Source organism: Carettochelys insculpta, chromosome 4 (genome assembly GCF_033958435.1).
Source record: "Carettochelys insculpta isolate YL-2023 chromosome 4, ASM3395843v1, whole genome shotgun sequence".
In the NCBI taxonomy this organism is placed as follows: Eukaryota; Metazoa; Chordata; order Testudines; family Carettochelyidae; genus Carettochelys; species Carettochelys insculpta.
The window spans coordinates 105,746,418-105,772,973 of record NC_134140.1 but is presented as its reverse complement, the minus strand read 5'-3'; the positions used below and the strand labels follow the sequence as shown (position 1 = coordinate 105,772,973).

At 43.4% G+C, this 26,556-nt stretch overlaps 1 long non-coding RNA gene across 2 annotated transcripts; it reads left to right on the top strand.

Moving 5' to 3' along the window:
• Nucleotides 1-89: 89 nt before the first annotated feature.
• Nucleotides 90-17,664, top strand: LOC142012708 (uncharacterized). Of its 2 annotated transcripts, XR_012645432.1 has the most exons (4): nt 179-375; nt 8,219-8,368; nt 16,157-16,238; nt 17,528-17,664. It is a non-coding gene; the product is annotated as an uncharacterized LOC142012708 (long non-coding RNA). The 2 variants fall into 2 exon arrangements; XR_012645431.1 differs by lacking the exon at nt 16,157-16,238 and having other exon boundaries at nt 90-375.
• The last annotated feature ends 8,892 nt before the right edge of the window (nt 17,665-26,556 follow it).

Here is a 26,556-nt window from a genome sequence, read left to right as displayed (position 1 = left end):
CGTTTGGTGCACGAGCCGTGGGGAGGTGGTGCGTGACTGTCTCTCCCTTCCCCGCGGCGGAGCTGGACGGGACCCTCGCCCAGAGGAGCTAGTGGGGCGGGGGGGGGGGGGGCGGGGAGGAAGGATGTTGCCCGGTGCCAGCTCCTTGTGCGGCACGGCGGCTACCCTGGCTACCCGGCCAAGAGACTCGTGGGTCCAATCAGCAGCGGGGACGCGTTCCGCCTGCCCCCCGCCTACGGGCTGACAGCTGCGCGCCGCGAGCGCGCGCGGCTGCCTCCGCCCTTCGCCGCGCTCCATTCACTCGCGTCATAATCGACACACTCCGGGTGACTTCCAGCCAGCCTCCTGAAGGCTGCGCCCGGCCAAGAGAGGCGTGTAAGTTCTCGCGAGATCTCTCTCCCGACGGGGACAAAGGGGAGCACGAGCGAGTGGAGGAGCTAAGCGCTCGCCGTATGACCGGTTGCTCCGCGGGGTTCCGTGGCGGCCTGCGGCTTTAGCGTAGCGGGTAGGGGAAGCTTCCGCGGGGAGCGTTCTCCGCCCGTAGACACAAAGCGTCTGCTCCCCACGGCTTCGGCCTGCCACATCACCTGGACGTGTCTTGGTTGTTCTCCTAGCACCTCCCCCCATGTGGAAGTCTGGTTCACCCCTGGTGAATTACAGACACGGCTGGTTGCTTGGCCTTTGACTAAAAGTGCCCGATGCCCTGTTTTCAGTTGTTTGTTCATAGCCTTGCCAGTTTATAACCTTGAACTTGTATCTGGTCGGTGTCCCCCCAGAGCGTGATTCATGTCAGCATTTGTCTCTTGTAAATTTCAGCCGATTTCTAAAGAGGAGGTCAGTAAGGAAATCCAACTTTCCTTTGTTGAAAAAGTCTGCTGACTTTTTCTTCCACGAGCTATCATACCCTTGTGGTACAGAAACGGGAGCTGACAGTTGGCTTTTGTCTGAAGTGTCCCTTTTGCCATCCCCACAACAATGTGCCGCTCCCCCAACCCCCGTTGCAGTTTGGGCTTCGTCAATGGAGACATCTTTAATTTTAGCAGCAAGAATGGCTGAAGATTCTGTCATCACTCCCCATGCTCTGTTCAACCCTCCCAGCTGCTTGTGCTGAATAGACTATGCAGGTGTTTAGCTCCACAGAGTAACTGAGCATGTTCCATCTTCTCTCAATTCCTGCGTGTAGCAGGACTGCAGATGCATATGAAGTGGGCAAGGTACTGGTACATGGGCCAGTTAACCACATATAGGTGTGTGGGTTACATATATACATTAACACAGGTTCAGCAACGTTTCTAAGGTAGAGTGCTGAAATTTGACCTCTATGTGCAATCCGACTGCTAGTGATACTTTTTAAAATCACTAAGGCTAGATCTACATGGCAAGATTTTTTTCAAAATAATTTACACAATTTGTGCTGTGCAAACTGCATAAATGATTTCAAAATACCTTATTCCAAACTTGGTGCTGTATCAGAACAGTGCACCCGAAACAGCACTATTTCAGCACTGTGAAAAGCCATGGCAGGGCTATATTTCGGGAAACGTATGTATCCCGAAATAGCACCTGCGGCGTAGACATTAATAGCCCTACTTACAACTGTTTCATTAATAAATAAAGATGCATACCTTTACGATCCCAGACTCACCTTATTTCCAGTTTTATTACAGCAGAGAGGGGAAAACCCACAGCTTACCTGGATCCATACCTCGAGGGTCCCTTTCCCAGCATTCAGCCTGTAGCAGCTGGGGATGGGGGGGGTGTGTGGAGCCCTGAGCCTTGTGGGCCTGATCCAGGCAAGCCTGGGGGAGGGGAGGAAGTGGCTTTGCCACAGCTGCCTATGCCTTTGCTGCCTCTGCTTCTTCTCCTCCACTGGCTGGGGGAGAGGCTTCCCACTGCTTTGATTATGTGGAATTCCTGCCAGTCAGAGAAAGGGGACAGTGTATGGGACAGAGGGAGAAAAGTCTCTCCAGGGCAATTTTTCCCCAGTTATGTTCCCCCTCCTGTGGAAGGGCCAGTAACAACACAGCAGGAAGATAACTCCCCTCCCCTTCATCCAGCCTGCTCCTGCCCAAACCACCCCATCCCACTCCTACATTCCCTCCTGCCCAGACCCCCTTCAGCCTGAACCCTGCATTAACACAAAATTATTTAGGTTACAAAGTGAAATGCTCAAAGTTAGGAAATGCCACGCTTCAAGTTAATTCTGTTACGTGACTCTGTGGAGCAAAGGAGAATGGGGTACTTGTCTGTGACTAGCATCCTGGCCTACTATTAAAGTTCTTAGGTACTACTTAAGTAGAAATTACAATACAATAGAGATTTAGTTGAGGAAAGCTATTAATAAAGACATAGTTATTAGATAACTAACAGGGTGAATTTTAATGGCATGTGCTATACAGGAGGTTAAAATAAATGATCAAATGGCCACTTCTGGTCTTAAACCCTGTGAATCTATAAATCTTCCTGCCAACCCAGGGTCATTAAAATACCAGACTATTAACCTCAGTATCCTGGCCAAATATGAAGCAGGGCAATTATTTTCTGGATTAATGAGACAGGGGAAAGAGGAGTTCCTTTAATGCAGATTTGCTTTCATTATGTGATTTCATACTTTGTAGTATCTGTTTATTAGTTCATTAGCTGATATTTTCCCCACCCACAAGGTGACTTCCTGTAAATGTAGGGCTTGTCTGAATAGGGCACCAGTGCACAACAAAAGTATGCAAGTTTTAGTTTGCGCTAGCTGGCCTTTGTGGCCCTGCTGGTGTGAGTTCAAAGTTCACTAATGCACACTAACAGAATACCTTTTTAGCGGGGATGACAAATTCTCACATTCTCATAGGTCATTTCACCTCTCACAGTTCTTTCCCACATGCCTAACAGCAGCTGTTAATTAGCTAAATCAGTGGCATTAATTTATATGCAATGCCTAAAACAATACTGTTTAAATTCTCATGAATTCACATTGTATGTTTATTGTAAAATTCAATTTCAATCTGTCGCGGGGAATTGTTAACCTCTTACAGCCCGCTCTGAGCCGCCCGGTTAGCACAACCAGATTGCGAGGCTCCCCGCTCTAGTTGTCCGGATCCTTGAGGACCTAAGATGCATAGGAGAGGTGGCGGAGGCCCGGCAACGTTAGACCTCCCTGCCCTTCTGCAGACCGCCCCACCCCCCACCAGCGAGAGGACCAGGGGTGATGCACGTACCCTCCTGCTTTGAGATGTAACCCTCCTGGCAGGCAGTGGCTAGCTCCAGGGACGAAGGTGAAACAAGGAGGAGGCTTAGGGTGAATCTATTATTCTTTGCAGTTTAGCTCCAAGCCAGGGAAGGGCGCTACTCCTTCCCCAGTATGCTCAGGCCGGGTTGCTACTCCGGCCAACACTGGGGACCTTAAGACTCTGCCTCTGAGGTCCCTCTTCTAACTGGGGGTTTGCCATGGCCCCTCTCAGTTAGTGCTGGGAGATTATGGGATAGGTTGGGTACAGGATTTACTTGGGAACCGGGAGGCTGTGCCCTCACCATGGTAACCCACCTGCGCAGTGGTGGGTATGACTTATTAACTAATTCTAAGTATCTAATCTAAACTATAATTACAAACTATTAATTCAAGTGTATAGCTTAAATGTTTTTAAATTTGGGTGATTAAGCCCGGCCCTAGGGTCGAGCCCTGGGTACAACCATTCCCTGGCCCTGGAAAGGGCGCGGCAGAGGTGTGACCCCTACCCCCCTATTAGGGGACCCAGTACCCAAAAGTGTCATATTAAATGAAGTGTTTAATTTGGCAAAGGTCCCGGGCTGTGCCACGGGCCAGTAAATAGATTACGTGACTTGTCCGGTGAATGGAGGTCTCGTCCAGGTGAATATGTCTTGTCCGGTGAAATGGTCCAGGTAGGCACAGCAGACGCAGATGCTGGGGAGCATTGGTGATATTGATGGCAGGTCCCTGGTTACGTCACCGGGTACGCAGTACCCCCACTGGAGTGGGGGCCAGTTCGCCACCTGGTGACTTGGCCAAAGGGCCCGCTTGCTGCTCCCCAATGCAATGCGCTGCTGGCTAGCGTTGAGGCGTGCTGGCGCTGCTTCCGCACCGGTGGGCTCCTGAGGTGAGCCGGTTACTGCAGTGTTTTCCCACTCTCGGCTGGCGCTGCCTGAAGGGCAGGCCCCGTAGTGATTTCTAGCTTTTTGGCTGGCGCCGCCTGAAGGGCAGACTCCGTAGTGATTTCAGCTCAGGCCTTTTGGCTGTTTAAGCCTGGCCTCGTAGTCCAGCAGACGCCACTAGGTGGCCACGCCCCTCCGTGCGAAGTAACAGGTTCTAGCCTGAGTCCCTCAGGGCCGCCGAATGGGCTGCGGCTCTTGAATTTATAGAGGGATCTCATAAATATTCGTTATATGATTTACCTACTGGAGGTTCTATGCAGGTGTCTTCAGATAGGTCCTCCTCTTGGCCGAAGGTGCTGGAAGGTTTTACCTGGGGTCAATCAGAGGGCTCCATTTTGAACCTGCAGTCATGAATAATTCATGAGTTCAGGTTACCGGGGAAACCAACTGACTCAGCGTGACCGTTGCAGGGGCTGCTAAATGGCAGCCTATGTAACTTTAGATTTTTCCTGTACCTGTATTGATGTTTAATGGCCAAAGGCTTGTTTCCGCTGGCCCACGGGGACGATAATGCCCAAGGGATAAAATCCCTGACACAATCTTAAAACCAAATTATTTCAAGGAGGTGGTTAAAAGTTAACTACCTAAATTTATATTTGTAATAATTACTCAAATCTCCAACAGATTTTAGGCAGCCAAGTTACAAAATCAGGGTCTGTGTTATGCTTAAATGAAATAAAACTTTCAACTCCAACATCTGCAACCCATCTTGACTTTCCACCACAGAAGATTGTTAAGAATATAGTAACTTTTGTTTACAGTGATGAAGATAGCAGAACGCTCTTTGTAGGTAAGTTTACACTGAATGAAATGCATGCGAAGCAAGGACACAGACCTCCTACACTTAGGCTATGTCTACACTTGCATTCCTCTTTCAAAAGAGGTATGCAAATGAGGGAAATTGAAAATGCAAATGGGGTGCTTATTTACATATCTGACACCTCATTTTCATATTCTTATTTTGAAAGAGCTTTGTTTGAAAGAAGAAAACTAGTGTAGACATAAAAAAGGGAAGAAGGATTCTTTTGAAGATGGGGGTTTACTTTCAAAAGAGCAGTGTCTACACTGGTTTTCTTATTTTGAAATAAGAATATGCAAATGAGGTGCTGAACAGAATAAGGGGATTTCGAAATGTGCAGGTCCTTTCGAAAAGGACCACCTTGAAACCGTGCCAAACCACGGGCATTCGAAAGCGGTGCTTTCAAAGCACCGCGGCCAGAAGCATCCTAATGCTAATGAGGCACTGAATATTCAGTTCAGCGCCTCATTAGTACTCTTCAAAATGGCCATTAGCATGGCTATTTCAAAGAGTTGTGCCAGTGTAGACAGAGCCTTATTGTGTGTCTAGCACAAAGAAAGAGGGTGTGGCCTTTGTAAAGAAAGTCATGATCAGGTACTGGCTAGAGAGCTGGGGAGACTCCCTGACTGACCCATAGCCTCACCCATTCAGCCAGGCATATCTTCCTGTATTTATGTATCCCCACACCCCCACTCTCCATTCAGAAAGTCACAGCTGCCCCTGTCCTCACATTTCCTTACATCCCACACAGCCTCCCCCTCACTTCCATCAGCCCATGTGGTCCTGCACCCCAATGCCATTCAGCCCCAGGCTCAATGTTGTCCCCCGACTAACTTCTATGCCCCCATTCCAGTCTGTCCTCTGCACCAGCCCTTCCGAACTTCAGTATGTGTTATCGGTAACAGCCTCACATGCCATCCTCTATATATTCCCCTATACCCCATGCCTCTTCACCAGGTCCTGAGGGCAGGGTACTGTAAGAAGGGCAGCATCTACACCCTTCCTCTCTGCAGCTGGTTGCTCCAGCCCATGAACCAGCTGCCCTTTTTTCCTATCATCGCATCAGAGTCTAGTGGGTGAAAAGTGTAATTATAGCTTCCCTTTGCCTCCCCATCTGAATCAAGTTACCGCATATGTGATTGGGTTGATCTTCCAGGGTTCGATTTAGCACATGGAGTGGGGACACACTAAACCAAGCCATCAGGGCTCAACAATTGACTGTGATTCTCCTCATTCTTGTGAGGAGTAAGGAGAGTCAACAGGAGTTTCTCCCATTGACCTCCCTGTGTGTGGTTGATCTGACAAACTGATCTTAGATACATCAAGTCCAGCTACACAATTGTCATAGCTGGAATTGCATATCTAAGATTGACTTTCAGGTCTAGCTTAAGCCTGCCCTCAGAGGGGTAGCCATGTTAGTCTGTAACTTTAAAAACAACAAGCAGTCTGGTGGCACCTTGGAGACTAACAAATTTATTAGGTCACGAGCTTTCATGGATAAAACTCACTTGAGAAGAGGGAGTCAGCAGGGGGTGTTAATTCTATACTTGTTTAGTCATAGAAATTAGTAATACCCCATGTTTGCCATGTAATTAACACAAAATGTCAAAAGGAAATTAAGTCATTTTCATCACATCTGTACTGGTGCTCTTATGATTATGACATCATGTGGCTGCACACAGGAAAGTCAAAGATCCAAAAAAGTCATTCTTCTTACCCTTTCCCCACTCATGAAATAATCTGAATAAAATCCAAAGTAGGTCCAAACAGTTTCCATAGGAAATGTCAAACTGCAATTGGCAAAACTTGAAAATATTGGACATTGAAAAATAGAAATATTTACTTACCCTTCTTTATAGTGTGAAAAGCCAAGGAATCTGGATTCGGGCAAGTTACATTATGAAAAAAGTGAAAGAAGAGATGAAAACATCTTAGTGATGGTGATAGTTCTTAAAACAGATCTTTCACTCTGGATGAAATTCATCTCTCTGCAGGGATAGGGGTGGGGGAAGTGGAGCACTCTTAAGTCACATAAGCCCTCTAGAGTACATCTAAGTGAAAACAATAAAAAAGCAACCAAGGATCTGGGCCACTAAATTCAACATTGGGAAAAGAAAAGAGATTAATTGTGAGGATGCTACAAAGGCTACAGAAACAAATCTTAAATTTGCAGGACTTATATTAGGCGAAAAATTCAGATATAAACAGAGAACAAAAAGGCTTTTAAAGAACACGAAACAAAAATTCAAGAGAACATTGTATATGGGTAAAATGTATGAGAAACTGGATAGTTGGTTCCTCGAAGAGTCTATAATCTAGTAATTCAACTGAATGAATTTACTTACAAATTGTGATAAAAGCATTCACCGTGGCAAAGGAAGTGGCAGTTATGTTAAAGGTTTTACTATTCAATGAACTCTAGCTATATAGTGTTATTTTTAGAGAGTGCAGTTCTCTCTTAATTTCTGATATTTTCAAACACAGACTTTCAATTTGTAGCTTTCAAAATGAAAGAGTGAGCTTTTAAAAGACCATTTGTGTAAACTTCTCATTATGAACACTGTTCAGAATATTAGATATATAGCTCATGAACAAATTCAGTAGCCAAAGATCTAGATGGAACAGTTTGATTTGGGGTAAGACATATATTTAATTTTCATGACCACATAGTCTTGAATTGCAATACTTAGTCACCGCCAAGGTCTCATGTTCTCTTGTGGCAGAATCCTCCAACACCCAAGGGCAACAAATTGTAAATTCTGAAGAAGTTTGAGGTGTATTACTGAATTAAATATGAAAATTAATAATTCAAATCAATAAATATTCTTTGTGTTATTGATTTCGGGGTTGATCCAAAGGCCAATGAATTCAAAGATTCCCATTGACTTAATGGGCTTTAGGCCTTTTACTGTTAAATTCAGTTTATTGTAGTCTGCTCCTATGTTTCCCAATGTTCCTCAGTACTGACAGTGCATGACTCTGTTTCAGAGGTTGTCAGGAGGGTAAATGGAGGTGCTGACATCTGGGGTGTTTGGTTAACTAAAAAACTGTAGGGGGTCTTTTGGGCTTTTGAGATAAGAACTGTAGCTGAACATTTCTGCTAAAATAATCCTCATTGAAATGGTTAGCAATACTGTAATTTAAAGTCTTACCATTAGGTTTCAGAGTCAACAGCTTGTTTGAATGACAGCCATTTGTTCTTCTCTCAGAATGATGAAGAAAAACATCACTGATTGGTTTCCATTTGCTTCTGTTCAGAAAAATTCTTCTGGAAGCACTATGGTCAAAGGGAAAAAAGGCCAAACAAAGAGGGTAGAGGAGAGAGATGAGACTGGAAATAAAAAAGAGGAAAAGGAAAACAGTGGACGGACAGGGAAGAGTAGAGAAAGTGAACACATGGTATAAAAGGTAAGATCACAGAATCACAGGGCTGGAAGGGACCCCAGGAGGTCATCTAGTCCAGCCCCCTGCTTCAAGCAGGATCAACCCCCACTAAATCATCCCAGCCAGGACCTTGTCCAGCCAGGACTTAAAAACCTCAGGGGATGGAGAATCCACCACTTCTCTAGGCAACGCATTCCAATGCTTCACCACCCGCCTGGTGAAGTAGTTTTTCCTACTATCTAACCTACACCTCTCCCTCTTCAACTTCAGACCATTACTCCTTGTTCTGCCATCTGACACCACTGAGAACAGTTTCTCACCCTCCTTTTTAGAGCTCCCCTTCAGGAAGTTGAAGGCTGCTATTAAATCACCTTTAAGTCTTCTCTTCTGTAAACTAAGCAAGCCCAAATCCCTCAGCCTATCCTCATAGGTCTTGTGCTCCAGACCCCTAATCATTTTTGTTGCCCTTCGCTGAACCTGCTCCAGCAAATCCACATCCTTTCTATACTGGGGGGCCCAAAACTGGACACAATATTCCAGATGTGGCCTCACCAGTGCCGAATAAAGAGGAATAACTACTTCTCTAGATCTCCTTGAAATGCTCCCCCTAATGCACCCTAGTATGCTGTCAGCCTTCTTGGCTACAAGGGCACACTGTTTACTTATATCCAGCCTTTCATCCACCAGAACCCCTTGGTCCCTTTCCATCGTACTGCTGCTGAGCCAGTCGGTCCCCAGCCTGTAACAATGTTTGGGATTCTTCTGCCCCAGGTGCAGGACTCTACACTTCTCCTTATTGAACCGCATCAGATTTCTTTTGGCCCAGTCCTCCAATTTATCCAGGTCACTCTGGATTCTCTCTCTACCCTCCAACATATCTACCTCTCCCCCTAGTTTTGTGTCATCCGCAAACTTGCTGAGGGTGCAGTCCAGTACCTCATCCAATTCATTAATAAAGATGTTAAATAACACCGGCCCCAGAACTGAGCTTTGCGGCACTCCGCTTGAAACAGACCGTCATCCAGATATTGAGGCACTGACCACTACCCGTTGGGCCTGACCATCAAGCCAGCTTTCTATCCATCTTATAGTCCAAGGATCCAATCCATATTTCCTTAACTTATGGACAAGAATGTTGTGGGAGACCGTGTCAAAAGCCTTGCTGAAGTCAAGGTATATTGCATCCACTGACTTCCCCATGTCCACAGAGCTTGCTACCTCGTCATAGGAGCTAATAAGATTGGTCAGGCAGGACTTGCCCCCGGTGAATCCATGTTGGCTACTTTTGATCACTTTACTCTCTTCCAAGTGCTCCAAAACAGATTCCTTGACGATTCACTCCATTATTTTCCCAGGGATTGAGGTAAGGCTGATGGGTCTATAGTTGCCTGGATTGTCCTCCTTTCCTTTTTTAAAGATGGGCATTACGTTTGCCTTCTTCCAGTCATCCGGTATCTCCCCTGATCTCCAAGAGTCGTCAAGGATAATGGCCAAAGGTTCACCAATGGCCTCTGCCAATTCCCTCAGTACCCTGGGGTGCATTAAATCGAGACCCAAGGACTTGTGCACATCTAGTTTTTCTGGATAGCTCAGAACTTGTTCCTTCCCCACAGATGGCTGCCCTCCACCTTCCCATAGTGCATTGCCTAGGACCGTCATGTGGAAGTTGACTTTGTCCATGAAGACTGAGGCAAAAAAAGCATTGAGTACTTCAGCTTTTCCTGCATCACCTGTCACTAGGTTACCTCCCTCATCCAGTAAAGGCCCCACACCTTCTCTGATAACCTGTTTATTGTTCACATGCCTGTAGAAACCCTCCTTGTTACTCTTCACATCCCTTGCCAGCTGCAGTTCCAATTGTGCTTTCACTTTCCTGATTACTGCCTGGCATTCTCCAGCTGTATATTTATACTCTTCCTTAGTCAACTGTCCACGTTTCCATTTCTTGTATGCATTCTTTTTGAATTTAAGCTGACTAAGGATTTGCCTGTTAAGCCAAGCCAGTTGCCTACCATGTTTGCATTTCTTACTATGCAGCGGGATTGTTTGTTCCTGTGTCTTCAGTAAGACTTCTTTAAAATACTGCCAGTTCTCTTCAACACTGTTCCCCTTCATTTTCATTTCCCAAGGGATCCTGCTCATCCGTTCTCTCAGGGAGTCAAAGTCTGCTCTTCTGAAATCAAGGGTCTGTATGTTACTGCTTGCGTTTCTTACTTTTGTCCGGATCATGAAATCTACGATCTCATAGTTGCTGCAGGTTCCCTCCCACTTCTATTTCTTTTACTAGTTCTTCCCTGTTTGTGAGCAGCAGTTCAAGTTGTTCATGACCCCTGGTCGGTTCCTTCAGCACTTGTACCAAGAAGTTATCCCCAGCATTCTCCAAAAACTTCCTGGATTGTCTGTGTGCTGATGTATTGGTCTACCAACAAATGTCCGGATGATTAAAGTCTCCTATGAGAACCAGGGCCTGTGATTTGGAAGCTTGACTTAGCTGCCTGAAGAAAGCCTCATCTATCTCATCTCCCTTAGCTGGCAGTCTATAACAGACACCAACTACAACATCACCTCTGTTACTTCCACCTCTAAGCTTAACCCAAAGACACTCAACTGGATTTTCTCCTTCCTCATACTGCAGCTTTGAGCAATCATACGGCTCCCTCACATAGAGCGCAACTCCTCCTCCTTTTCTCCCCTGTCTGTCCTTCCTAAACAATTTATAACCTTCCATGACCGTGCTCCAGTTATGCGAATCGTCCCACCGAGTCTCTGTTATTCCAACTACCTCATTCTTGTGTGACTGTGCCAGGGCCTCTAATTCTTCCTGTTTGTTCCCCAGGCTTCTGGCATTAGTGTACAAGCATCTTAGAGAAGGGGCCGATTGGCCCACTTTCTCCTCTTCACCCAGAAAACCCACTTGATTGTTCCGTCCTCCTTCCCCACTTACCTCCGGGCTTGTGTCACCTTCCCCCGACAAACCTAGTTTAAAGCCCTCCTCACTAGGTTTGCAAGCCAGCCCGCAAAGATGCTCTTTCCTCTCTTAGGCTACGTCTACACGTGCCCCAAACTTCGAAATGGCCATGCAAATGGCCATTTCGAAGTTTACTAATGAAGCGCTGAAATGCATATTCAGCGCTTCATTAGCATGCGGGTGGCAGCGGCGCTTCGAAATTGATGAGCCTTGCCGCCGCGCGGCGCGTCCAGACGGGGCTCCTTTTTGAAAGGACGCCACCTTCTTCGAAGTCCCCTTATTCCCATGAGCTCACGGGAATAAGGGGACTTCGAAGTAGGTGGCGTGCTTTCGAAAAGGAGCCCCGTCTGGACGCGCCGCACGGCGGCAAGGCGCATCAATTTCGAAGCGCTGCTGCCGCCCGCATGCTGATGAAGCGCTGAATACGCATTTCAGCGCTTCATTAGTAAACTTCAAAATGGCCATTTGCATGGCCATTTCGAAGTTTGGGGCATGTGTAGACACAGCCACAGTGAGGTGTATCCCGTCTCTTCTCAGCAATCCCTGTTCATGAAACAGAATCCCATGGTCAAAGAAACCAAATCCTTCCCTGCTACACCACCTACGCAACCACGCATTTACCTCTGTGATTCAACGATCCCTACGCGGACCCCTTCCTTCCACAGGGAGGATAGACAAGAAGACCACTTGTGCTCCATATTCCTTGATCTTCCTTCCTAGGGTTACGTAATCTGCCGTGATCTTGTCAAAGTTGTTCTTAGCTGTATCATTGGTTCCTACATGAAGAAGTAGGAAGGGGTAATAGTCTACAGGTTTAAAAATTTTTGGCAGCAACTGTGTAATATCCCGAATTCTAGCTCCAGGCAAGCAGCAAAACTTGCCGGGATTCTAGGTCCAGGCAGCAGAGGGATGACTCCGTCCCTCTTTGGAGGGAGTCCCCAACCACCACCACTCATCTTTTTCTCTTAGCGGTGGTGGTCATAGAACTCCCATCCCTATGACTGCGCATCCCATGCCTTCTGAACCATGGGGACTCTTTCAGATACCTCCCAGGGATTGTATCAGCTCCAATTATCTCCTCCGTGTCACCTGTGGAGAGAGGCTGTAAGCAGTTACTTAACTCCACTGGAATTGGAGTGACTTGAACTGGTTTTCTCCTCCTGGAGGTAACATGCTTCCAGTTCTCCTCCTTGTTTTGGGTAGCCTGCTGTTCCTGCAGTATTATCTGTTGCCTTCTATCCAGAAAGTCTTCACCCTCTCTGATGGACCTGAGGGTTGATATTTGTGCCTCAAGTCCTTTAACCTTCTCTTCTAAAATGGCTACCAGCTTGCACTTGGTACATAGAAAATCCTTTCTATCATTCAGGAGGAAGACAAACATGGCACATGACATGCAGGTCACAGCAACAGACCTCTCACCAGCCATACCACTCTCCATTTTTTCCCTTTCCAGAGATCCCTTATTTGTTTCTAGTGCCGCCTTGAAGGGCACAAGAGAAACACCGTATAAGAAAGGTAAAAACAGGTATGGGACTCCTCCCTAAGGCGATCTCCCAGGCAAACTCTCTGTCAGCTGCTCCTGTTCGCAGCTCACAGGCTGGGGCTGCTTTCTTATAGAGCTGCTAGCTGGTTAGGCCCGGCTCAAAGCCTTTGCCTCCAATCTAATCAGCCCTTGAAGGCCCACCTGGAAGGAAGCTCTCCCAATTCACAGCTTGCAAACTTGCCCAACTGCCAAACAAGCTTTCCAACTGCCCCTCTCTGCAAAACAGGTGCTCAGGCACACAGGCAGCTATGCAAACTGCCCCTCACTACAAAATGAAACAAATGCACAGACACCACAGACAGATGGAAGATAAGACACTTGAATTTAGGTGGAAAGGGACAGAAGAGACATATGAGATGCTGTAGGGGAAGACCCGATTACATGAGAGGGAATCAGAGCATGGACATTTATCGGGTGTACACATAAGCTGCATCTACATGGCCCCTCCTTTCAAAAGGGGCATGTAAATACAGCTGAACAGAAATGCAAGTGAGGCACAGATTTAAATATCTCATTTCTCATTTGCATATTCCCATGTGATCTGACTTTCAGAAGAGCCAGTTCCGGAAGCCAAAGCATCTGTGTGGAAGGGGTTCCTTTGAAAGGAAACCCCGCTTTTGAAAGCACCATTCTTCCTGAAAAAAAAAAATTAGTTTTCGAAGGCAACCCATCCACACGGCTGCTTTGGCTTCCAGAAATGGCTCTTCCAGAAGACAGATCACACAGGAATATGCAAATGAGGCACAAGATATTTAAATTCACGCCTCATTTGCATTTCCAGTTGGCCACATTTTCATGCCCCTTCGAAAAGAAAGGGGCCATGTAGAAGCAGCTGTAGAGAGAATTAATTGATTTTTTTGGAGGTTAGAGACAGCCAATGAATGAAGAGGACAAGAGAATTTGAACAGAGAATTTGTTTAGAAAAGGGAAAGTTGTAATACTGAAGAGTGGGGGAGAGAGAGAGAAAGATTGATGTGGGAAGTAAAACTAAAGCTCAAAAACAATGGTGTATGGAAAGTAGTATACATAAAGGAAGGAGAAAGAACTGGGTATAAGAAAATGGGGAAAAAGATGGAACAAGCACAGGGAAAGGAGGGAGGAAACACAGCAAAAATCATAGATCAATATACAGACAAATATACAACACAGAGAATAAAGGCAGTGAAGGGCAGGAAAGAGAAGGAAGGACAAAAGAAAGGGAGGCACATGGCAATAACTTGTGTTTGTAAACATATATGTAAATTAGAAAGCCGCATACCAAAACATTGCAATAAAATCCATTTCAGTACTGATGCATTGCATCGCTATATAAACACTATATCCTGAATACACAGAACACAACTACAAGGACATATGAACATTTATAAAGATATATTGACATGCATTTTATAGCAATGATTTTCTTTTATTGAACAATTTTCCCACAGCCTATGAGAAGGCTGTACCTGTATGGGGTGGGCAGAGGGAACGGGATTCTGCCCTTTCATCCTCAATCTTCTATACCAAGCCACGCCTCCTGGAAATGGCTTCTTTGTTAGCTCATTGAAGACACTTCTGAGAAGCAATATCTGAGAGAGGTATAATTCCTCCTTGAGGGAACGCAGGCAGTCAATGTCCTAACCCTCTTTGTGCAAACAGCCCTTCAGGAGAGATTGTATTGGCTACTATCTCTCTCTCTGCAGTACTACCCAGTTTGGGGCCTTTGCTAAATGTGCCCTCCATCCCTAGGGGTGCTACCTGTGAACTGCAGGAGACAGCATCACTCTGGATCATTGCCCTGGATGATTGAAAATCTTGGGATTGTACTAAATGTCGGGCATTCTTAAAAAATAATTCTCAGTGAGTATACCCCGGTCCATGTCTAAGTTCCTCAATTCAGCAATGCAGAGTGGAAGGGGAAAAGAAAGAATGGAAAGAGGAAATGGAAGTAGAAGATATAGTCTTAAAAAGAAAATCTGAGAATAAATAATGAAGCTCTTAGCAATGCCCCAAATACAGGGCCTTGAACTCCAGCAGTGAGGTCAGCAAATACCACCATTCTAGGCCATGCTATGTTTTGAACATGGAGATATATATATATATATATATATATATATATATGTTGATACTTATTTAAAAAGGGGTCCAAAATTCTATCATAAACTTACATGTTGTAATATTGTGGTAGCCTGTCTTTCATAAGAAAAGTGGTTTTCTTTTTTCTCTTCCTACATATTAATCCAGTGAAGAACTGGATCTCTGTATGTTGAGCCACTATCGTCCACCTTTTAACTATAGGTTAATTGCTCCACTTGAGTAAGAATCTGCCTACTGGAGACAATGTGAATCTTTGGTATGGTAATGCAGCAGGTCCAAAACCTGACGAGGACAACAGTTTGGCCATTTTTAGTCCCAAATGTTCTGAACCTGCCAGAATACAGGGCCATTAACTGCATCCTGCTATGAAGAACTATGGCCCTGGGAAATATGTCTGAAACAATGGATCTCTTTGCGGCCATAGGATTCTCTAACTACTGTGGAGCAATAGGTGGTACAGGTGCTTTTTTGTGCTGGTCCTTGTCAGTACAGAGTACCAGCACCTCTGCAGCCCCAGCCATGGGATTGGCTGGCTTAGTACTGGCACCTCTTTTTTGTTTAAAAAAAAAAAAAAAGGCAGTGGGTGGTACACATATCCCAGTTTTAGTCCTGGACTGAGTACATCAGCATAGAGATCCTTTCTCTTTGGTAGTTCACTGGTGTCATTTCACTAATATCAATGCATGAGTTCTATTGCCAAAAATTGTTGCGTATAGGATTTCTCCTGAACTGCATATAGCTTCAGGCAGTAAATCCAGAAAAGCATTCATAGACTGAATGGCATAACCTTAGCTACATGACTATTTGCATATGTGCATTAAGCATAATATTCAAGAGATAGTCACTGAAATAATCTCAGTAACTATGTATTGGGATATGTATTTTATATTTAAGAAGTACATTGGAGAGACAGTACAAGTAGGAGGAAGGAATAAAAGAGAAAAATATTGCATCTTTCAATCATACTTTTAATTTTTCATCCCAAAATTAATATTACTTTGTTCTAAGATGCTACTAAAATCTAAATTTCAGGACTAATCATCTGGCTAATAGTATCATTTACATTTAAGAACTTTCAGACTTTGTTCAGCATTGCCAACATCAACAAAACAATGCTCTGATTTGAAATATATGTGGTGACAAATATAGGCATATCTGTTACAAATTTCTTTAAAAATCAGGCACAGCCAGATTTCAGCAAATTCCTTTCCACTCTCCCTTACAGAGGAATAAAAGAACTTTACTGCTCAGAAGACTGACATAAAGGTGAAATACAAGGATTTACCAAATGGACAAAGTGACTGGAAGTAAGGAGAAAGAAGAAAAAGCATATCTTACCTAAACAGACATAAAAAGCACCAGTGGGCTAAATACCTAGGTTAAACTGACTTTGCAGCCCTCTCCACACAATGAAATTAATTTGTTGCTTCACGAGGACTAGCCATTAAACCATATCAAGTATGGACACAAAAAGACGCAACAGGCTTGAAAGATAGCCAATGCAGAGCTCGCTCTGTGGAAAGAAGGTTGCAGTGCATTACAGTTCTCTTATCTCTGAGCTGTTCTCACATCAAGACTAAAGGGTTGAGGGTTTGCACGATCACATTAGGTCCCATGGGACTCTGAGTCATTCTGGGCTTCATACCGTATGCCTTTTAAAATATCTATTTAGAAGAGGATTGACCAGCATATGAACTTAATTTATCTAATTTCACTGCTGGAAATGAAAGAGATGAAAGAATACAGAGTTTAGTGTGAATGGAGGGGGCATAAAAACAATATAGAGAGAAGCAGAGGTGCATGCAGAAACACACAAAGGCAAAGAAATCCCTTGATTAAACTAGAATCTTTAGGTGCATAGATCTAAGAATTAATCTAATCCCCAAACCACTTTGAAAACCCTCCCTATACAGATATTTGATGCTAATTTTGGCAGTGTATAGATACCTAGCTGTGCCAATAGGGAGACAAAACTGACATAAAATCAAACCTTCTACTGGTGTAAATCAATGTAACGCTAGCTGAGCATCTGGCTCTAGGTTTTAGTGGTTCTGCTTTTAAATCAAATAAAAGCTTTTTATTAATACTGGACCAGATCCTGGGTAGTGTACACTGTTTGACTTCAGTATACTAGCGAGGATCTAGCTCTATTTTGAAGTGGAAATTCTTTTTAGGTGCAAAGGTACGAAAGCAAGCAAGAAAGCAAGAAGACAGGCTTTGAGGAGCTGTTGAATTTCTTTATGTCAAGAGAATAACAATATGGTAAAGGGACCATCAGAGATTCTATGATTACCAATATTGGAGCAAGGAGAGTAAATGCAGATGATCTGAAAGCAAGGTGACTCTACTCTACAGTCATTGAGAAGTACATAAAGAATATTTGTACACTTGCCATGCTGTTATGTCAGTGGTAAAAGCAAGAACCAGATCATTATGTTTCTTCATGGATGGTGCCTACATCTTCTCATTTTATGCATCACAGCCACTTTCTAGCTTGGGTGTTTATAGCAACCAAAATAGTATAGAGCTGACTTATTTCTATGACTGTGTCTTGCTGGTATTTCTACATTTTTGTTTTTCCTTGTTAATCTTCCAGATAACCTACATGTTTCTTTCATTCTCTGCAATCTGAATCCCACAAGAAGAAGAGAGAGATCCAGAGCTCACCCATTGCTCTGCTGAGCCCATCAAGGGAGTTGATCAACATCTGTTAAATGCTAATTCTGGATGAGAAATAAATATACATTTCCCAGTAAATATCAGAGAGGCAGCCGTATTAGTCTGTGCTTTCAAGAACAACAAGAAGTCCTGTGGCACCTTATAGACTAACAGATATTTTGAAGCATAGGCTTTTGTGGGCAAAGACTCTAAAGTAGAAGATCTGATTTAATAGTATTTCTTCACATTGCCTGAGAATACCATGGAAAATATGCAAATTTAGAAAAGTTGTCTGAGACAATCTCAACATCAAGTATAATTATGTATTAGTCATATCCATTATGGACTTCATTCAACAAACATAAGCACTTCAAACTAAGTAGAAAGTACCAAGGAAAAGGGAGCCAGATTCTCTGGTTTCTCCATTACTCCTAACCCTTTTGGAGGGGCTATGGTAATGTGGCACTTCAGGATATGCTAATAAGGTGCTGCATGAGTATGGCATAATGGCAGCCGCACATGCTTCAACACTGCCAGTTTTGAAACGCAGCCTCCCATGTAGCTGGTGGAGGGGCGCCTTTTGAAATGGATCCCTGATTTCAAAAGCCCCTTATTCCCAAAACCAGATGGGAATAAGGGGCTTTTGAAATAAGGGGGTCATTTTGAAAGGCCCCCCGGCTATATGGGTGGCTGTGTTTTGAATCTGGCAGTTTCGAAGCATGCGCAGCTGCCATTATGTTAATGAGATGCTGCATATTCATGGCAGTGCCTCATTAGCATATCCCAAAGTGCCACATTACCATAGCCCCTCCAAAAGGAGGGGCTAATATGGCCAAAGCCATAATGTTGGGGAGCGTGGGGCGCAGGAACTGAGCATAAAAAGAGTCATTACTTCTGGTTCCTCTAACCCACTCCCTGCAGCTCCTAAAGATACTGGGCTATGGAGAAAGAGGGAGTAGGAGTAGTTACCTCTGAGCTTGCAGACAGTCCCTTAGAGCCCATTGCCAATAGATACAATTTAGAGCTGTCTCACAATTGCTCTAAATCTGTGCTCAGAAAAATTTCTGTGGGTTAGAAACTGAAAGAACTATAGCGGGCTCCCTGACAGCTTGCTTGCACTCAGTAGAAACCAATCACGGCAAATAAACTACCTCAGAATCTTGACTGAATGCTTTGTGGAACTTCCAGGTTTTCTGGCACTTTCTGATGCAGAAGAGGGAAAGGGCTTGACGTACATGTACTGGAAAGCTGTTGCAGGTTTATAGGGCAGCATGAAACCAGCATGGACAAAGATGATTCAGGATGTTAAGAAAGAAACATTGGAAATCAGAAGGTGTTGACAGAGGGTGTTATTTAGAGCTTTGAATGAGAAGTTTCAACATTATGTGGAAGCAGAGGGTAAGCCAGTGCAGAGATCCAAGAATTTGGGAACACGATCACAATGTTGGAAAAAGGATTAATTTGATGTCAGTATTGTTGATAGAAGGGAAGGGAGATAAATGAGAAGGATAGGCCAGAAAGCAAAAGGTTCTAGAAATTATTAAGTCATGGGCTCTTGTTTTGATGGTGGGGATGCTGACTTTTTAAGGTATTATGAAAGAAGGGAGAAGGGAGACTGACTTTTTAAGGTATTATGAAAGAAGCAGCAGCAAAACTTGATGAGAACCTAGATGTAAATGGAGACTGAATGCAAGAATTAAATCAGGGAGCATGGCAGATGGTGTACTGACAGTGAGAGAAGTGAAGAATGATGATAAGCCCAATTTTCATCTCATTTGCAAAGCATAGATTCCAGAGGGCTTGCCTTCTGACAAGCTTAACATTTTCAGAATGTGAAACCGTCAAGGCTTGTAAATTACTTATGGCTTCACTATATTCAAAGCAATAGGGAAAAATTTATTCACTGTCCAGGAGCCATCAGATAAAATACTGATACTTTGAGTATAATAAGAAATGTCTAAATCAGCTCATTGTGACAAAAATCTTGAAGAATAATGGAAATGTTTTATGCATCCCAATTTCAAATGGAATTACTTTCCAAGAAAGACTTAAATGCTTTCTTGAGTGTCACACAAAATCAAAACTACAAAAAATCTCCTTATTTTATTTGAAAAAATCCTGTATAGTAGTTAGGAATTTAAAAAAAGAAACATTTTTTCCAGCAGTTACTGCATCTTTGGGCTCCTGTCAAATTCATGGCTAAGAAAAATATATTATGGACTGTGAAATCTAGTCTCCCCAAAGAAATCAGGTATTTTGTGTTCTTTATCCTAGAACATAAGAACGTGACATACTATACAGATTTAATGGGGCCAGACCAGCTTTTCCCAAGGTGGGGGTCCTGACCCTAAAGGGAAATGTGCGGGCAGGAAGATTATTTTGAGGGAGTCATGGTACAGGTTGAACCTCTCTCATCCACCACTCTTGGCACCTGACTGGTGCTGGAGAGAATTTGCCGAACAATGGGAGGTCAATATTTTCTAGAACATTACCAACATTTCCACTGCTTAGTGGGCTCTTAGAAGATATTTAGGGGTAAATTACAGCACAAAACACTGAGAGCCAGGACTGGCACCTGTAGACAAACTTTATGTGACCACTAGAAACTTGGCCAGACCCATGACAAATGGTTGTCCGTCTAACTAAAATTATGCCAGATTATGGATGTTGCTGGACAACAGTGTTCCAGATTAGCGAGGTTCAACCCTATATTACCTCCCTTATTTTTTCCAGAGATGGGCAGCCAGAAAGGAGACAAAATCAACATCTATATCTTTGTCTTTTTTACATATCACTCTTTAAAATATAATGAAATTTGAATACACCTATAAAGAAGCTTCCAGCTCAGGGTTAGGGAATCTTTTCTGGGTTGGGGGCCACCAGGTGGGGACACACAAAAGTGCGGGGTCTGGGCGGGAGGGAGGGTGCAGGAACAGACTAAGGGTGGGAGGTCTGCCTGAGTGGGAGGGTACAGGAGTGGGCTGGGGTTGGGGGATCTGTGTGAGAGGTAAAGTGCATAAGTGGGCTGGCGGCAGCTGTAGATGGGGGTACAGGAGCAGCTGGAGGTGAGGGGTCTGGACTGGAGGGAGGGTGCAGGAACTGGCTGATGGTGATCTGGACAAGAGGGGGTGTCTGGAGGAGGGTGTTGAGGGTGGGAGGCCTGCGCACCTGGACGGGTGGGGATCCAGGAGCAGAGTGGGGTGGGCTGGGCAGGAGGAGGGGGCAGGAGTGGACTGGGTCATGGGGGGCATTTATCTCTACCTACTGCTGCCCCCTCCCTTGGCTGGGGGAATGGCAGTGGGGAGAAAAGTGCCTTCGAGAGGCTTTTCTCCCCTGCTCCCAGGCACTCCCCACCCCACTGCTCTGATTGGCTGGAATTCCAGCCTGTCACAGCCCGAGCAGAAGCCTCTTCCAGGCAGTGCTACATTGCAGTTCTCCCAGCTGGGGAAGTGGAAGGAGGAGCGAAGGCAGCAGAGGCAGAGCCACTTCTGCTCTCCCCCCGCCAAGCAGACCTCAGGGGCCAGGTCTGGCCCTAGCTTGCCTGCTCCACATCCCCCATGTGCCAGAGGCTGGAAGCTACAGAAGGAAGGCTGAGCCTTGGGGTCTGGGTCCAGACCGTGGGCCAGGGGTTCCCACACCCTGCTCTAACTGTTCAATTTCACATGTGGTGTAAATGCTTAATTTTTAACAGAATCAATTTAACAGAATCAAACATGACTGGGATATACTGGCTGTGATCCAAAGTCGACAGAAGTCAATGGCTTCGAATCAGGCCCATTCTGAGTTCTGATTCAACACACCTGAGACTGGGGTGATTCACTTCTAGCCCATTTCTAACTAGAATTCTAATGACTAAATTTGTTCTCCCACCCAAGGTCATTCCCCCGCTCTACCAAGAATATTTCTTTCATTGTCCTATTTGTATTTTAAAGCATCAGTCCTCCTTTAGCCTTTCATGATCGTTTAATATTGTATACGCTTAGCCATGGATTTATTTTGGGCTCTTTTGTGTTATTTTTGGACAAGAGAAGGCGTCAAACCCAAATTAGGTTTCATAGCAATACCACTGGCTAACTGCCCTATTAGTAGCTCTATACAAAGTTATTAATAGCAGGCCCTGGCCTCCAGCTTCCACATCTAAATGATTACTGTGTAGTGCAACAATGAATGGTAATAATAGGCACCATATTCGTTAATCTACCTCAGAAAAGAAGGCATGAGATTTATGAGATGCTGAGTAATGTAATATTTATTGTTTGCCAGGTGGTTGTGTGTCTCTTTTACCTTCCAGACTCTCAGGAGGTTTAGAAACAAGTAGATTCATTTGTTGCAGTTTATTTGTCAGTGCACTGATATCTTGATAAGCTACCCAGTACAGTTATATGTGACAGACTGAGAAAATTGTCTCAGGTCCTTCAGTGAAGTGGCAGGACAGCTGGGGCTGGAAAGCGTGCAGTTTTTGTAAACAGAGTATGACCTTGCAGTATGAACACTGTAACCTTGATTAGCTCCTGGGCCAAGATCTGACTAACATTCACATTTGCCAGTACCTTAGTCATTATCTTAAATGCATTTGAACCTGCCTAATTTTATAAACTTTCTACACAAAAGGAAATATGACTCAGGTTAAAATAAACTCGCACAAGTCAGAATATTCACCTACCCACATATTCCTAGCTCTGTGTCCTATTGCAAAGATGCTTTGTACAACTTTCCAAGAACTTTACCCTAGATGGTAAAGGGCTTTTTTGGCTTCTGTGCGCCACTGCAGTAGCATACAGGTGTCAAAACAGGAGTGAGAATTCCTCCAAATGGCCACGTCTACACTACATCAATCTGCCAACGGAAGTTACTGTAGAGAGAGACCTTCCGGCAAAACTTTTGTCGACAGATCACATCCACGCAGAAAAGCAGATCGAAAAAGCAATCTGCTCTGTTGACAGAGAGTGGCCAGACTGCCTGGCCACTCTCTTGATGGAATGGCCCACTGGAAGCTCAGCAAACAGGGCTGCCCGGTGAATAGGAAGCTCTGTCTGTTGACAGAGGGCCCCATGAAGCATCGACATGGCTTTTTTGGTTTTTGTCAACAAAGACATTCTTCCTCATCCCGGTGAGGCAGAACACTGTCAGCTGAAGTGCCCAGTTTTGTCCACAGCCTGTTCATAAAACCCATTTTGTGTGTAGACGCGCCGCGGTTTCATCAACAAAACCCTCTTGTGTAGATGTAGCCAATGTGCATAATTATATAGACACGATAATTTAGAGTTAAAAATTCCCACTATAGACAGCATAACTTGAGGTTAAACTCGCAAACTATTTTTCCCTCCTTCAGTATTGTCTTTAAAATAGGAACACTTTATATCCTCTAATATTATGTTTCAGATCTATATTGACAAAGAAATAAAACAATAACATAAATCATTTAAAAAGCCAGCTCCTCAGATGGTATAAGCTTCTCTGAATAACTAAAATAGTCAGAACTTCATCTATGCATATATTATATTGATCAGCTGAAGATCTCGCTCACAATGTAAACAAGAATTCACTATCTTGTATTTCAGCTTCTCTAAACTTTATTACAGCAGTTCCTTCTGTGTTGACATTTACCTTGATTTGCATCTCTATCCACACACTTGCACCCATACAGTCTCAACCTGAGCTCTGTGTTAGGGCAAAGTTCCTGTGAAGTTCTGCTTGATTTAAAATAACCTGATGTAAGTCCACAGAATGTGATCCAAAACATTTCACAAGTAAACAAAAGACCAACTTGGAAAAAAGAAATAAAAATATGGTCCCTGCACCAGATATTATTTCTATAAAAACAGGCACCTTAAAAATGACACTGTACACCAGATATCATTTAGAAACTCACACACCAAAGCTGCGAACTGGGAAAAAGAAAGCATTTTTCCATGTCATAAGAGTCCTAAGCAAAACTCCTTGATCATTGGCTATTCACTTCAATGGTCAAGCCCTTGGTTAAGCAAGCTGCTTAAACATGAGTCTACTTTGAGACTGTGAGTAATTCTGCAAAAAGTCAATGGACTTACTCATATCTTATGTATATGTTTAAGTAGCTTGCTGAATTGGAACCTGAGGATGGGAGTTCTAAAAACTTCACATTTAATAATAGTTTCAGTGGTTGGCATTCTAAACCAGTAACCCCGAAGTCTGTAAGCACAGTTCAATCTGCACTCCACCCCAGACAAAATCTGTGGATTCCATAGAAAAAGATATACATTAGAAGGCTGAATGCTGCAAAATTCTTCAAGGCTAAGCTAAAAACCAAGCACACACATGCTTTTATCGCTACCCTATATGATTGGAATTACTTGTTGATCATTATTCTGTAAAATGAAAATATGAGACCAGTGCATTCTATGTTTATGCAGTTAAGTGCCAATCCTGAAGTCAGTTTCATGTGGTCTTAAGGGCCGTATGATGGCAATGAAATAATGAAATAAATACCCAATGGAAATGTTCAAAGATAAAATTTGAATAAACTATTTTCAAAAGCAAAGCTCAAGAAATAATTCAGTTTCCTTAGTGAGCTAGAGCAACCTTTGCAATTCTCAATCCCATCTGAGTTTTGAATGGATATTACAGCAATTACATCAAATCATACTATTATTCTTCTATTTTGCCAAAATGAATCAATTAAACTTGTATCCAGAATGCCTTGATATGTTAAGCTACACAGATTATTGGCAAAGTACTCAGAATCATAGATGCAAACTTCCTGCTTCAACCCACTGGGCCTGATTCATCCTAGTGTATCCTTCTTAACTTTAAATGGAGTTACAACACAGGTGAGTTTGATCCTTTTTGTTGTGGCAAATTGTGGATTTGATCCTACCACCCCTTACTCACATGGAGAGTCCTTTCTTACATGAGTACACAGGACTATTTACATCAGTAAAGACTGTAGTTGTGAATAAGAATTTGCAGGATCAAAACTTATAACCTAAAGAAACTGATCCTACAATTTGGATTGTGACAAAGTAAGCAGGGCAAATCAGGCTCTTGAAGTAATAACTAAAACAAAAAAAAAAAACCTAACCAGACGCAGGTTATGTTTTAAATGGACAAGGCAAGGGAATGAGCTTATCAGAGTTTTCCAATGACGTCAGCAAGAGAATGATTCGGCCCTAAAATACTTCTAAAGGAAAAAACTCTCCAAACAACTCACAAACAGTCCATTAGATAATTTTACTGAACAGTTTTTACAAAGGGATAACTTTAGCAACTGTTGTGTCTGCTAATTTAGTAAAACATTAGTTTTCATACCCCACAGTACCCATCATGTATATGCTTCTAATTCTCCCACCAGTGCTTTCAGACAATTCAACTTCTTATTTCATAGTGGCCTCTTTTTGCAAACTAGGACTATGAGCTTATTAGTGTGAAGTACAAATAAAGGGCTGTTTAAACATCAGTTTCCTGAGCAGCAGTAGTGTAGATGGGTGTTTTGCAAGTGAAGCAGGCATCATGTTTGCAGTTTGGTGCCTTTGATGCTGATAATGTTCACTGTAAAATTGTACAACACTGCTATTATGGCACGGCAATTCCAAAAATATCAAGCAGTTTAAGCTCTTTTTCATCTGACAAACCAGAAGGTGAGGGATTAGCATACCCCAGGAAACCCTGAGTAATAAAAGCTTTGCATTTGTTTCAACAGAGTTAATCACCACCAAACCACTTGGAAAGGCTACTTTCCACCTTTTTGATTTAGGATTGGTGGGAAGTGTAAATTGCAATACCCTACCAGTTCAGTTACCTACCAAGTACTCAAGAATAAAACTATGAGTCTCAGTTCACTCATGATGAAAAAAAGCACTTTCATTACTCCAGAGTGAAACGATGGGATACTAGCTCACTGTGTTCTGTCTGTTTCATTTATGTTCCTGATCTCATATGAAAAATAATCAGGGGCTTATCGGGCCTTGAAACCTTTAGTGCGAGGGAAAATATTTGCAGATTATTAAAACAAAATAGTTCTATGTATTTCCCTTTCCTTCCTCCATTCTCCAGGGCTATCCATTTCTTCCTGAATTAATCAGAGCAATTATACCCCAATTATGCAGTCATTTGCAGTGTTGACTCTCAATTCAGATGAGTGACTCAAAAATGTTACAGGAAATTCTGATGTTAAATAAATGCAGGATACGATGCAAGGAAGGCAATATTTAATACAACGTGGATGGTTTCTGTCAAAGTATTGTTTTCTAACAAATTTAGTGGTATTTCGATTGCTAGCTCTTCCAGTATTCTTAGGTTTCTTCTGCATGCTTTAAAAGACCATTTGATCATATATACAATTTATATATTTTGATATAACAGATGGGTGGATACATTTAATGGGTGAAATTATATTTGGAAGGAAATTCTCTAACCGTTTCACGTAGGGAGTGTAACTTTTATGAAATACAATTGCTCCAGTACTTAAAAGAAAACTGCACCCATATTGCTCAGTGCAAGAGTATAAGAGTTTACAGGGTAGAAAGTACTTGTCACCAAAAATAAATGGTGACATTTTAATTATATGTGGTATAAGTAAGCTTAGAGATAGAGACAGCCATCTGGTTGAAAAATACTGTATTTTGTGACACCTTCAGTGTTAGAGCCCTAGGGAAGAAACTGGAAAGCAGTTTCCAACCTGTTCCACTAATATGAAAGAAGATATGTTGTCCCAGGAGACTAAATAAAGCAGAGAAGGTGGTATACTAGAAAACTGCCTGGGACTCCTTGATACTGGGCCAGTTGTGCAGCAGTTGTACGAGAAACCTCACAGGAAAAAAATAATCAATTATTAAACAGCTGAGATCTAGCTGAGAAAGTGAAACAAGAGCCAATACCTGGAAGCTTAAGGCAAACAAATGTAAATGACAAATAAGGCACCCATTTTTCACAGTGAAGACGATTTATCACTGGAACAGTCGCCCAGAGGAAGTGGTGGATTCACTATCA